Below are 14,125 nucleotides of genomic sequence, written 5' to 3'. Positions count from 1 at the left end.
TAAGATCATCAGTTTCTCAGATGGGTGGTAGAGAGATAAAACAATGCAATCATTATAAAGACACTGGCTTTTGTAATTGATGAATGAATGAATGTTTTATGGATGAATGAATGTTATTGAAAATAACCAGCCATATTAAAATGGTATTGAAAAATAAATTATGATGTATCTGTGTAGCCAAATACCACATAATCTTCAGAAATGATTCTTTTTAACAAAAACTATATCCCTTGAATGAAAACATGTAATTAAATTTTGTTAGGTATCCTGTGACAACTTTTCAGAGGTACAATATCAAGATCTTCACCTAATTCATTGCTAACAAGTAAAGTATGGAACTTATGACAGCAATATGTAGAAACACTGATTAGTATCTGTTTGGCAGAGCCCAGCTCACAATCATGTACCTTAGCTGAAAATAGTCTTTTTCTTTAAATATTTGTATTGACTTTAAAGAGAGGAAAGGAAAGGGAGAGAGAGATAGAAACATCAATGATGAGAGAGAATCATTGATCAGCTGCCTCCTGCATGCCCCCTACTGGAGATCGAGCCCACAACCATGTGCCCTAACCTGGAATTGAACCATGACCTCCAGGTTCATAGGTTGACATTCAACCATGGAGTCATGCCTGCTGGGCTGCAAACAGTCTTTTGAAAACCTGGTTCCTGAGTTCTGCTAGGGAGGAGGCAGGAGTCACACTGTGAGGAAACTCTGCAAACAGGGGGATGGGTCCCCAAAGGGTCATCAGCAATGGAGAGAGGATCTGCTGCAGAGGCTGGAGAAGGAATCCAGGGGAGGAGAGGTGACGGCTTCCTTAGGGAGGTGGGGTTGCCATGGAGAAGAGCAGCATGAACATGTAACAAAGGAAAGGAGGCTGGGTATTTCAGGGGATATAGGAGGAATCCTCCATAGAGAGGCCAGAGACCCTTAAAGAAAAGGTCACTTTTCTGGTGTCCCTCTGTGTGCATGGGGGTGCCATTCAGAGGAAATGAAGGTGGGGAGGGGGGCGCATTGTGCTTCAGCTTTGCTTCATCTTGTTATGTGTTGTGGGGCTATGGTGAAGGCCGGGCTCCACTTGGGGCCATGATAATACAATGAGAAGAGCAGCATGAACATGTAACAAAGGAAAGGAGGGATATTTCAGGGGACGTAGGAGGAATCCTCCATAGAGAGGCCAGAGACCCCTAACGAAAAGGTCACTTTCCTGGTGTGCCTCTGTGTGCATGGGGGTGCCATTCAGAGGGAATGAAGGTGGGGAGGGGGTGCATTGTGCTTCGATTTGCTTTATCTTGTTGCTATGTGTTGTGGGGCTATGGCGAAGGCCGGGCTCCACTTGGGGCCATGATAATACAACTGAGTTATGGAACCTGTATTCTAGTTCAAGATCTGTCTCTAAGTGTCACCTTGACATTGGATCAGTAGCAACTTTTTATTTTAAACTACCTACAGGTTTTTGTCTTCTCAGCAAACCCTCTAGACTGCCCTTCAGAGATGTAGTTGGTTTTGTTCATGCCTGGATCTCTAGGTCTGGATGCCCAGTACATTGTAGACTCACAAAAAATTCCTGATGAAGACATAATTTTCTACCCACCTCCTGCCACACATTCCAGGCTAGACAGCATCTGAACTCAAACCTTCCAAAGACGTTCCCTTGAACCCATCTTTTACTGTCAGTACAAAAACACAGGTATTTTATTCATCTCCATCAGGCCCCCTGGAAAGGCTGTCTTTCACCACCATAGAGATTTTGTAGACTAGTGGTTTCTAGAAACCTAAAGCAAAACAGGAGTTTAGCTCAGGTTTAATTTTATCAACACAAAAATCCAATTTAGTTAGGGTTTGGCATGCATTCCTGTGCACAGAGAGAAGCGGGGGGTGGGAGACCAAAGGCTGTGATTGATGAATGTGAGTGCTGGTTGGTGCCCTGTCTTCCATTTGGCAAGACCAGCCATGCAAATCAAACGTAGGGGTAGTTATACGGTCTGCACATGTGCATTCAATGATGAGCTCCAATCACATGATCCTCCTTGGCTAACATAGACATCCCTGGGTCCCCTCTCACCTTTAGTCTACATTTAATTTGGTTTTCTCTTAGGCCAGCCCGAATCACCATCTCCACCACTAATCAGAACAGGCTGCTGCATAATGGTTTTAATCTCAGGACTGCCGGAGAGGATCTCAGGCTAAATCTTTCCTTTGTTACAAAAAAGAAAAAGAAATTTTTTTAAAGAGGACAGAGCCTTGTGTTTTCTCGGGCAGTGCTATAAATAATCATATGGGATGGGGGCGCCCGGGGAGAGGTCCATGGGGGGAAAAGGAGGCTCATGTAATGCCTTAAACAGTGAAGAAGAATAAAAAAGTCATATGAATGCAAAGTCTGCGGGAACCTTGAGAAGGCTTTTCTACACAATCAAAGGGAAAGGGCAGTGGGGAAGGCCCGGCTTCTTCAGGAGGAAAGAAAAACCTTCGGCCTGGGGGCTGCCCGTGCTCCCCACGGAGTGCTCATTGCTGAGCGGGGCCTCGAGCGAGCTGAGGACAAGCAGGGTGAACAAGGTCAGGCTGCCCTCTGCCAACGGTGGAAAAAGACCAAAATGTGCTGCTAATTCAAGTCCGGGATCAGTTCCCTCCCTGCCCTTCTCCTTGTCATTTTCAACCTTTGATTTGTTGTTTCTTTCCTGGGTGCTGAGAGGCAACAACATGATCCTCTCCTCCCAGGCTTTCCATTCCGCTCTAAAAATAGCCCAGCCTTAATTAAATTGCAAATGCAATCATCAGGGCTTGATCAATAAAAGGGACACGTTGGCATTAAGGAAAGTCCCTTTAAACCTTGAATAGAGCCGAACCAGCGTGGCTCGGTGGTTGAACGTGGACCTATGAACCAGGAGGTCACAGTTCATTCCTGGTCAGGGCACAGGCCTGGCTTGTGGGCTTGGTCCCCAGTGGGGGGCATGCAGGAGGCAGCCGATCCATGATTCTCTCTCATCATTGATGTTTCTATCTCTCTCTCCCTCTCCCTTCCTCTCTGAAACCAATAAAAATATATTTTTAAAAAAACTAAAACCTTGAGCAGAGCCGGGGAAACTCACCTTGCCAATCACTCTGAAGCCTGGGCACCCGTGTGCCTGTGCGCGGGAGGCGTGCAGAGACCTCCCTGAGGGTCAGGGTCTTTTCCAGGAGATGGAGAAAGCTGCTCCGCCCAACCCTGCACACAACTGCTCCCGGCGCTCCACAGAACCCCTGTGAGCTTGTAGGAAAGGGAACTTGTAGGAGAGGGAACTTGTAGGAAAGGGAACTTGTAGGAAAGGGAACTTGTAGGAAATGCGCGCTCTTCCCAGAAAACTTGGCCAACACTGGCGATCCCGGGAGCTCACCTGTCCAAGGCCCAGGCGCTCCAGGTCGGTGAGCAGGGAGCTGCTTGTAGGAAGGGGAACTTGTAGGAAAGGGAGCTTGTAGGAAAGGGAGCTTGTAGGAAAGGGAGCTTGTAGGAAAGGGAGCTTGAAGGAGAGGGAGCTTGTAGGAAAGGGAACTTGTAGGAAGGGGAGCTTGTAGGAAGGGGAGCTTGTGGGAAGGGGAGCTTGTAGGATGGGGAGCTTGTGGGAAATGCGCGCTCTTCCCAGAAAACTTGGCCAACACTGGAGATCCTGGGAGCTCACCTGTCCAAGGCCCAGGCACTCCAGGTCGGTGAGCAGGGAGCCGGGCTGCAGCCTGCGGTGGTCTCCTTCACAGTCCGGATCCCAGGTGCGATGGAGGCACAGTAACGTGGAAAGAAACAGCTTGTTGATTGAAGTGAGAAGTAAAAGCAGCAGCCAGCGCCTCGCTTGAGGCTATTCACCAGTCAAAGCCCTGGCAGGGGAAATAGTAAAACCGGGCAGTAGGAGGAATAAAAGGACATTCTGTGACGTTATGTTTTAAATGACATGTATTGGGGTGACCGTGGTTAGTAGAATCATATAGGCTTCAAGTGTACCTTTTCCATAAGATGAAATCTGCGTATGGCTCAGTGTGCCCACCACCCAAAGCCAAGCCATCTTCTGCCATCACGTATTAGGCCACTCCTGCCCCCGCCATCCCACCACCCCTTCCCTCTGGTAACCGCCACACTGTTGTCTGTGTCCATGAGTTTCGATCTTATATTCCACCCGTGAGTGAAGTCATGAGGGTACTAGTTTTTTCTGACGGATTTATTTCACTCAACATGACCTCAAGGTCCATCCCTGTTGGCGCAAACAGCAGCATATGGTCTCTCCTTGTGGCTGAGGAGTGTCCATGGTGGACATTCTGCCATTTTAAATAGAAGCCAAGCAGATCTGTTATGTCACCGTACACAGCATGGGCACGACAAGCCCCCTCGCTTCTTCCAGCCGAAGCATGACTAGAAGAAGGGGATACAAGTTTTGTTGAGCCGCTCATGTAAAACAGTGTGAGTGGGCCTGAAATTGGAGAATCTAACGGCATGTGGAAGGGGGTTTTATATAAAGAAAAACAAGGATCCCTTTATAATCTGGATCAGTCCATCATTAAAATTGGAAATAATGAAAAGTTAAAAAAAAGAATAGTTTCATCTGTGCTTAAATACATTGCTAAATAGCAATGCACTCCCTGGGCAGACTGGAATTCCTCTTTGGTACCTACGTGGGTGTTGGTTTTGTCAGGTCTGGGTCAGGTCAGGGCCACATGACAAGGCAGGGAAAAAGTATTACCACGGGAATCCAGGCCAGGCTGTAGGGTTCAGACAGCCAGGTGTTCATGATGGAGGGGGCCCCGGGGAGCCTCGCCAAGTGTGTGGGTTCTCTCCCTGAGCCCGGGAGTTGGACAGGGATGTGGGCGTGCTTTGGGGCAATGCCACACCAGCAAGGAGAATTGTGCAGAGGTACATACACTTTTACTCGTCTTCAGGGACGCATCCTGGACCATTCATTATGCTGCAAGGCTGGCTTCCAGGTTCGGGGATACCGACATAAACACAGAGGAACATGGACCCTGGCATCCCTACGTTGCTGTTACCACAAGGAGAACACAGAGTAAGTGAAAGGGATGCTCTATCAGATTGAGAGCAGCAGGACCCGCCCCTCACGGAGCCCAGGGCAGTGGCCACACTGCATGCTTCCTGAGCAGTCCTGCCTGCCAGCAGTCACCCTCCCCACTCCACCCGCCGGGCCACAGTGGCAGCATCCGTAGTCTCTCAAATCAGAAGAGACATTTCTGACAATGTTAGAGAGCATTGGGTCATAGATGTTCATGCGGCTGCTTTTCATGGAACAGAAAGACTCATGTCATATCGTCAGTATCTAATGTGCGGTTTAGCGATCTAAATACTCTAGTTTTCCTCTCTGTCGCTGTTTGCCTTGGGTTTTACTATTACTAATCTTCACCTTCCCATTTGTTTTGCATTTTCCTGATTTGCCATGCCTCCCTTGTTACATCTGCGTTTGTACTTTATTTTACACCTAGCCTCTGCCACCAGTAGAGCGCTGGTATTTTTAAGCTGGTTCTAGTAGCACATCTTTTGCAGAGGAACACAGTGTATTGTCTAAGTCACCTGGGGCCACATTTAACCCTTTTGCATTTCTCTTCTGTTTTGTGGTTTTATGTTTTCTGATATGTGAACCCTGTAGGTGTAGTGTGTGTGTGGGGGGGGGGGGGGAGAAAGTCTATTTTCTAACATTAACCTTAAAGAATATCTCTAGACTCCCTTGTCCTGTGTAAATAAATAAGCAAGAACAAAAACACAACATTCATATAGTCTTACTGTTGGCCAACCTTCCTTGGTTCAAATTTTTATTTTTTTATATATATTAGGACTTTAGATACTAATAATAATATTATTATAATTTTTCAAATGAATAAACTGATATCAAAGCAGTTAAGTACATTTTTCAAGATCCCACAGCCATAAAGTTATAGAGAACGGTTTTTGTACTCAAATCTATATGATTTTGAAGTTATTTTGAAACCACTCTTTGACTAAATGGGTAACTACATTTTATTTTTACCAATTTTAGTTTCATCCTCCAATAACATTATAAAAATAAAAAAGAATACTACTATCTTTGGCCTTCACACCTATAAATCTTGCCCAAGTCCTGTTCGTTTTACTGACTTTCTTAGCACATTGGAATGTTAGCAACTGTGACCATTTTCTTTCTTTTTCACCTGCCGGAATAGCGGTTCTTTTTCTGCCGTGTCATTTACTCCACTCCGGCCCAGGAACAGACTCTCGGGCGATGGGAGGTAATTAATATAATGAATAAGCTGCTGCAGCATGAGCTTGGGAATCAGCGCGGTTAATGTTCGCACCTGAATGCGCGCTGTAGGAGCGGTTGTCCTTCTGACAAGGTGTGCAAACCGTCCATCTCAGTCTGCGTTGCTGTAGGGTTGTTGTTTGGATACAAGAGCGTAATCAAGATGCAGCCCTAGGAATATCCTTAGCATATTACAAATATATCAAAATTAGGAGAGATTGTGGAGAGCCTTGCTGTCTCCACCATGCATCACATCCTTGCCGTGAATGGCTAATCACTGGGGCACAGCATCGACAAACCTCTTTTCATTTCTTTTTTATCTCTTCCTACGTGTACCTCCGCTGTGGGCCCGCTAGACTATGTGTCACATGCTCCTGGATAAAGGATTGAATGAGGAATCTGAAAGATAAAGACTCTCATGTCAAAAAAGATGCAGGTGTGCCGACTGAGCTAGAGGAATGTGCCCTAATTGCGTGGACTGGGACCCAGGTGCTGGCAGAGGCTGCTGGGAAAATGCTAGTGTACACGCTGCCTTCTCCCCAGCTCACAGCTGCACACAGACCCTCTCCAAACTCCCAGCCCCGGGAGGCTCAGGGTAAGACCAGGCCCCATGAGAACGCCCACGCCATAACTCATGGACGCGACGACAGAAGGACCCTTTATTTACAGTCATATTTTTACTCACGTTATCTTCACAACCTAAGAAACTATTTCATTCCCTTTAATGGGATTAGCCACCTCAGCCTTTATTGCCACCTAGGACGTAATTACCCCGCTTTCCCTTAATTTATAGACCTCATTAACACCCTTGCCTCTTCCTGCGGTTACAAATCTCCCAGGAAGTGAGAGCTCTCGAGCAGCAGATTTGTTGTGATTGATTGTTCACCCTGGCAGTCCCCAGAGCAAACTGCTGTATTGCTGTGGATCCCACTGAGGGAGCAGGATTTGGGGGGAAATGTAGGTTCTGGGTAAGTGCACCCCCTCCCTCCCCGTCTGATCCGGAGCCTGTTGCTCCTGAACAAATGCCAGAAGGAATCCCGGGAGGGCAAAGCCTGTGGCGATCACCAGCCTGCGAATGGCGTTGCTGCCACCGGGGGAGCAACTGCATCCGGTTATTGGAAATGAAAGGTGGGGGCGATCTTAAATGTTCCAGCTGGTATTCGCTCTCCTCCTCCCCGGGGAGGCCTTCCGCCCGCGCTCTGCAGTTATGGGGAGCAGGACTGGCATTGCTAGTGCTCATCCTTTTTCTGACAGAAGATCACACCTGCAAAGGTTCCCAGCCATGGTGCTGAGTTGCTATACTGAGCCCTCGCCAGAGATCAAACACACGGCATCACACGTGCCCTTCAGGTCCAGGAGAAAGAGCTGTGCCTCCTGGAGCTCATGCTATCAGGAACAATGACTGTTTACAGCCACCACTCCGGGCGTACGATGATATGAGGTCTTCTATCACGTTCACAATAGGCTTACCATGAGCGCTGATGGCCATGATAGGAGAAAGACTTTTTTCCCACGTGAAATCAGGATTTACTGCTCAAATCAGGACATTTCCTAGAGACAGAGCGGCACGTTGGAGTTCTTCAGATTCGGTGAAAGCAATGGTGGCAGCGAGTTGGTGGAACACTCAGGCACACATTACCCCCTGGACATGGACAATAGTTTGGGGAAGGCCAAGGGAGGGGGAGGCCAGGGTGGCAAATGGAGAAGAAAAAGGGGCACCTGCAGTCATGTCAGCATTTTAAAAATGTAATAAACAAATAAATATCTTAAACACACACACATTACAGCACTGTCTGGCTCTACCGGTCACTTCAGAAAAAGATATATGCGAAGATTTATGGTGGGTAAGCCCTAAAGTGGTTCAGATTTTCCCCCTTATCTAGTATTTTTGCTTGTTTTTCTGTGGATAACAGTGGGCCTCCTCACAGCGCTCTGCAGACCAGCAGACCTGCCCGGATCACACTGGCCCCAAAGGCTCGAGCAGGTGCACTCAGCAGCCAAATGTCCTGAAACTGAAGAGAGAGACAAGAGGAACCAAAGTTTCTGGAACTCAAGTAACAGGTGCTGCTGTTTCCCAGTCAGAACCCTTTAAAAAGGGAGAGGCCCATCAGTAAGGACATCCTGTGTCTCCAACAAAATGGATGCGCAACGGACTCACCTCTCGCACTCAGCTGGGCTGCAATCGCTGTGTCCCCTCCTGGCCTCCTGCTTTCCTCCACGTCCCTTACCTTAGGTCAGTGGTTCTCAGCCTTCTGGCCCTTTAAATACAGTTCCTCATGTTGTGACCCAACCATGAAATTATTTTCGTTGCTACTTCATCACTGTAATGTTGCTACTGTTATGAATCGTCATGTAAATATCTGATATGCAGGATGGTCTTAGGCGACCTCTGTGAAAGGGTCATTCGACCGCCCAAGGGGTCGCGACCCACAGGTTGAGAACCGCTGCCTTAGGTGGGCTCCTTCAAGGACATCCACTCAGATCTGAAGCAGAGTGAGAGAATACACAGAGCCTCTCGCCTTCTTTAACTTTGCTCCAAATCTTTATCGGGGAGACAAATTGGGGTTTTCTCTGCTTCTCATCAGATGGCCTCATGCATACAAATGCTCTCTCTGTGGAAGAACCTATTGCCTCAGAATAGGGTCCCCCTGTATGTACCCACGTGACTGGCAAAGGACCCACCACCTTTGCTCTGTGACAGTTGTTCCTGGAACTCATTCTAATCCAGGACAGCTTTTTTGGGGTGTGGGGGTGGGGGTGGGGCTCTGTTTGTCATGTAAATTGTGCTTGACTTTATAAATCAGGAAAAAGAGTTGGAGACATTTAATTAATGGATTGTTATGAGTTGTCAGATGCCCAAAGTTCGGAGAAAAAGAGAGAGAGAGAGAGAATTAGAGAGAGAGAGAGAGAGAGAGAGAGAAAGAAAGATTCTTGGTTTTCAATCCCTTCATTTTCATAACAGAGAACAGCAGTGTGACTCATTCTGGGCAAAGGGTTAATGGGGTGCTGCTGATTGAGGACTCTCCGCCCACCAGGCCTATGGGTTTGCTCCTGACGCTCCTAGAAGCTTTGTACCTTGTTTCCAGAGCTTTTTACAAATCATCATAAAAGAGAAATGATCTCAGAAGCACTTAACGCCTTTTCTACACCCACTTTTCCAATAAATCTCCAACACATCTTTCATGTGATCACAGAAATGCGCATTTTCTGACAGGGAGACTACGGCGTGACTAAGTCCAAATGGAGTACAGTGCGTTCACTCAAGTGGAAAGGATAATGCAGTGGGACATAATGCAAGGAGTCCTAATGGAATTCACTCAGCTTCGGCCTCCCAACCACACATGCTTTGCAGCATCGCTGACTGCTTGGCACTGGGCTTTTGTGCACATATTATTTTAAATGATTAAACCAATTCGGGGAAAAACGTTTACACACACTCCAGGTAATTTGATGCGCTTGTTTCTACTTAAACCTGTTCTTCCTATACCTTTGATTCATGAGAAAGTTCAATTTGATAGTAGCAAAATAATTCCAAACTAACCAGGGATATAAGTTCTAATTTGTGCTAGACTGGAGTTCATCGTAGGTACAGAGCTGGAGATGTGTGGTCTCATCCCTCCTCCCTGTGTGGTGTAGGCAGGGTAACGGTTGCTAGGCAGCCATTCTCCTGTTTGCAGAGAAAAGAAAGAGTTTCTTTATCTACAGGTGTCTTCAACACTGCCTGGTCCTCTGTGCCTGCTGGAGTTGCCAGGGTGGGATGGTGCAGGTGCGGTGCGTGCCCGCCCTCTGGTGAGGGTCCCGTTGCTGTGCAAAGGTCAAGGCAAGTGGGCATTCCTGAAACAGATGGTGATTGAAACAGTTATTTCCTGGAGAAGCCAGCCTGATTATACCTAAGAGGCTTAAAAGCCGCATTACGAATGTTTTAATTGAATTCCATTTTATCAAAGCAATGCATGTGCAATAGCTTAACAAGTTAAATGGTAAACGAAATGGCTTATAACCAAAAGTTCTCTGCTGCACCGCCCACCCCCATGCCGTGTCCTCCAAAAGCAGCCACTTTATTTATTTTTTAGTTGCTCAGCATCCATCATCCTAATTAATAGGAGTGAATTGAGTTCATTGGGTTCATTAATTTCAGATTTTTTCTCCTGACACCCTGGGTAGACGGGGATTTGTGCTCTTACACGGCCAACATTTTTATCGGCCTCCCTTCTCCTCCTCCTATAATTGTATTGACATGTGGGGTGAAAGCAATATTCAGTATTTCTGTTCTTAAAAATTACCATTGTGCCATAATAGGGTCACAGTTACTTTTTTTTTTCAATCTGTACTGAAGTTAATTATGCCTTGCTTATTTTTTGTTGTTGTTGTTTTGATTTGCGGTTTCTTGTACATATTTCTACATCTTCCAGCATCTTCTATATCCTGTCAGAGTTACTTTCCAAAAATTACTAAATTTTAGGAAGCTGTGAATTCTGAATTTTCTTTAGGGGTCTTACTACTGAGACCCATCTTCTCCTTCATTTTCTGGGTCTGCTCCCCCCCTCCCCCTCTCTACATTCCAATTCCCTTTCCTGTCATCTGAAGTCACACACCCATTTCCTGCTTGTCAAGGTCTCTCCGTTCCTGGTTTGCTCCATTGTTTGGGTGGAGCTGACGCTCAAATAGTTTCCTCAAGTTTAAAAGATGGTTCATGGACAGAAGTTGTGGTGATGATGACAACTCTCTTCTTTGGACCTAACTACTGGGAACTAGACTGAGTCCCGCGCTGCCCCCCCCCCCCCCCCCCCCCCCCCCGCGCCTGTTGCACAGCTGTCTCCTTATGCTCCTTCTTCATGATCCTCACAGACATTCCCTTCGTTTATCTCCTGTGCAGAGTCTCCCATTTTCCATTCAGCATGATGTGCTCTTTCCTGGCATAGCCCTCATTTAGGGGAAAACATCCCAAGGAGCTCTCTAAGCGAGGACACAAGGTGGGAGGGGGTTAGAGACCTCCCACCTCAGAAAATCCCCGCAGAAAAAGCTATGCTCACACAGGACGGAGTTTGACTGGCGTCTAAGCTGGAAGTCATTTCTGACTAGACTTGAAGACACGGCTCCAAGAACGTCCAGCTTCCCAGGTTGCTGTTAGAAGTCCCTGAGCCTTTTACTGATTTGATCTTCCTTTCTCGCTAGAACTTTTTAATGTCTTCTTTTTAAGAAGATGTTGCCAGGCAATATCATCGTGTCTATTTTCTTTTCTATTTTAAATTTATCTTTATTGTTGAAAGTATTACAGATGCCCCCTCTTCTTCCCCATTAACCTCTTCTAGCCCTCACCCCCACCCCCCACCCCAGGCCTTCAGCCCACCATTGTACAATGTGTCTGATTTCTTAAATTTTGCTAGTCGTTGCCAATCTCGGCTCTGAAGATTTAGCTGGTTAGTGTGGATCTAGGCATCTGTATTGTCTTGTTGGTAGGTATATGTGAAGAGAAGCCGGGTTCAAAAATACTGAGTCTTGGGAAATGGGAAAGTAAACCAGAAGTCATTCTGAGACCTTCAATGAGCTCCAGGAGCTCCCCATTCCTTTCTCTTTTGGGCCGTTTTATCAGGGCCACACTCCGTGCTGTTTTCCCCATCTGTGTTTTTTCTCTCACATGTGATGCTATGATTTGAGAATGACATGATTGTTTTCCCATAGTTTTCAGCATTTCAGTGCCCTTTATTTGAATGGGAATCAATAAGTTGTCATTAATTAAGTGCCTACTGTATTCTAGGCTCTGCAGACCTATTACAACATGAGTTCACAGATATCACCTTCCTTTACTCACCATTTTTATTGGGTTCCACAACTATTGGTGTATTCTTTTATTCATTTTTTTTTCAAGTATACTTTTATGTTTTAATTTTGACATTACAAATTCACATTATAATTTCTTCTCTTATCTATGCATTATTAAAAGCGAATGTATATGTGTGTTTTTCTCTCTCTATTCTATGGAGATTTTGTCATTATTATTAATCCCTTCTTTAATTAACTCCATAATCACCTTCTTAATTGTCTGTGTTTTTTGTTTTTTTTTTCACTAGGCTTTTAAACTTCACAGTCAATAGTGCCTGGCATTTAGATGGTATTCAATAAAGTTTTGTTTATTGAACAAAGAACAGCTATGTTTGTCTCCAATTATGAGTAGCAAAAGAGACTACTGTAATCAAATGAACGTTTCCTTTCCCCCCAGATATTTAGTGTATAGGTTTTAGAAGACAGAGAGAAAACACTCCATTTGGGATTCAGAAAACAAATGTATAACATGTTAAGTAAGTTTCAGGTCTGAGGTGCCTTTCCCTTGCATTAGTGGGGTAGTTTTCAAATCAACTCTTCCCCTTCTTGCTCTACTGAGCATGCCTGCTTCAGGAAAATGGCTGTTTTCTGTCTGATTTTTGGTCCTTTATTTTTTTCCCTTCCAAGGAGATCTGGGACACATAAATCATTAATGTGTCTTTATATATTCCGGTGGTCAATGCTGAGAGAGTTTAAGGTAACATAAATCCATTTTGTGGGTATTTATGAGATGCACTTTCAGAGTGTAGGGTTCGGTGTCGGTCCTAAGGATGTCCTTCGGACGAGGGCATGTGGGAGCCTGTTATCTGGAAATGCACAGAGCTCTTTTTTACTGGCTACTTGTAGTAGAATATTGTAGGAGCATCATCTAGAGTCATAACTCTTCCTATTTCACTCTTATAAGACTTGCTATTTCCTGAGCTAGGGGAGGATTAAAAGATGTGTCATCTGCCCATCACTGACATCAACTACAGAATAAAGACTACAGGAAAACTTTGAGGTCATTTTGCTCAGAAATAGCAGAAAGTGAAACTTAATCTCTGAAAAACCAAACAAAACCTAAGCTCCTCTGTGAATGAGTGACAGAAATCTGCTTATACCTGCGGTAACCATTTGCTTGCTCTTCATATTCATCAAGACGCAAATGAAATGTCTCCATCTCCATGTATTGCCACACCGCTTGAAGGTAAAATAAAAGCATTTCCTTTAAAATGTATAAAATTGGAGTTTTCACTGCTTTGACTCCTCATAACAATGTGGTGGGTTCACTGGATTTTTATGTAGTAACCACCAGACACACATGGAGAAATATTCGTTATCAGGTGAAAAGTGTAAAAATGGGAAATAAAGGACTGAGCCATTGCAGTAGCTTCGAAAAGTAATTCAATTTTGCAGAAACAAGATCCTAGTTTTAATGGTTGTGATGGGGCTCTTGTGGATTGGATGTTGCCCACCTGCTTTTCTGTTTGTTCCAAGGGGGTCACCTACCAATGACCGGACAGCAGAAGGTCGCTGACAGTACCACTAAAAACACACCGCATGCTTTTACAGCTTTAATATCAAGTCAATACAAATGCACCTTTTACACAACAAATAGATCTGCATGGTTACCATGGCAACTTTTCTTGCATGAACCCTCACTCCTCTCTCTCTCTCTTTCAATTAAGCGATATTACTTCACAGAACTAACGAGATTTTAACAACAAATAAGGCAATTGGATAGATGTATTACAAGATCTAAAAAATACGGTTTGATATGTCGGTTTGATATGTCAGATTTTACTGTTCAAATTATGTGCACAAGTATTTGCTTGTAGTAGCTGTGTGCTCAGAGACACACAGGGACCACCCTGGAGTGTGGTGCTTTTGTGGGCAAATCATTTCCTTCTTATAATCGTTGAATGCGGCTTTCTTGTGCAATCTCTTTTTTGTATTAATCTCTACTCAGATCTTAGTTGAAAAAATGTGATCTATTAATATGAAACTCACCCTAACTCCAAGAAGAGAACAAAACTGTTAAAAAAAAAATAACGAAATGGGCAAGCAAGCATAAATTAGC

The 14,125-nt window shown here is 45.2% G+C and overlaps 1 long non-coding RNA gene across 2 annotated transcripts; it reads right to left on the bottom strand.

The window, feature by feature from the left end:
• Positions 1-554: 554 nt before the first annotated feature.
• On the bottom strand, positions 555-11,918 carry LOC106726213. 2 transcript variants are annotated; one of them, XR_001362237.1, is made up of 3 exons: positions 11,908-11,918; positions 1,369-1,375; positions 555-637 (listed from the first exon to the last, which is right to left on the bottom strand). It is a non-coding gene; the product is annotated as an uncharacterized LOC106726213 (long non-coding RNA). The 2 variants fall into 2 exon arrangements; XR_001362241.1 differs by lacking the exon at positions 11,908-11,918 and adding an exon at positions 9,631-9,643.
• Positions 11,919-14,125: the final 2,207 nt, after the last annotated feature.

Source organism: Myotis brandtii, unplaced genomic scaffold, assembly GCF_000412655.1.
Source record: "Myotis brandtii unplaced genomic scaffold, ASM41265v1 scaffold1050, whole genome shotgun sequence".
NCBI lineage: Eukaryota > Metazoa > Chordata > Mammalia > Chiroptera > Vespertilionidae > Myotis > Myotis brandtii.
Note: the sequence above shows the minus strand (reverse complement) of the source record. Positions and strands in the feature narration are given on the sequence as shown.